Below are 567 nucleotides of genomic sequence, written 5' to 3'. Positions count from 1 at the left end.
TACACTACTACAATGCTACTACTAATTAAAAACTGATAATATTACAAACTGAAAATTATAATAAGTTCAATATTTCTTACAAAATAATCCTAATTACTAAATTAATTCATTTGATCTGTTGTTGGTCAATATAAGAATAAGTTTAAAGCGATAAATATGCTTTAAATCAAATATTATGGATGTATTAACCTAAAAATATATTTACAAATTAATAATTTACAATATACAGCGACTTAGTGGTCTAAACGCACGCATATCAATGATTAATGTAACAAATAAATTATATCTCTAAATAAGAATTACAATATTAAGATTCTGTTATTTTTAGATTGCGTAATAAATATGTTATAAGTAAATTATATTTGCAGCAATATTACAAGCATTCGTACCAAATGTAATAAAGTCATCCTATTTAAAAATAAGGACACAATAGTTTTAAGCTAGTAAAATTTGTTACTGTGATTCTCCATTGTACAGGAAATTAAATATCTGAATTATAAAATGATTATAACCTACCAGTAAATTATAAAGTTCGTTTCACAAATGCACGCATACACATCTTTATCT

The sequence above is a fragment of the Habropoda laboriosa genome, unplaced genomic scaffold, assembly GCF_001263275.1.
Source record: "Habropoda laboriosa isolate 0110345459 unplaced genomic scaffold, ASM126327v1 scaffold32, whole genome shotgun sequence".
In the NCBI taxonomy this organism is placed as follows: Eukaryota; Metazoa; Arthropoda; class Insecta; order Hymenoptera; family Apidae; genus Habropoda; species Habropoda laboriosa.
Note: the sequence above shows the minus strand (reverse complement) of the source record.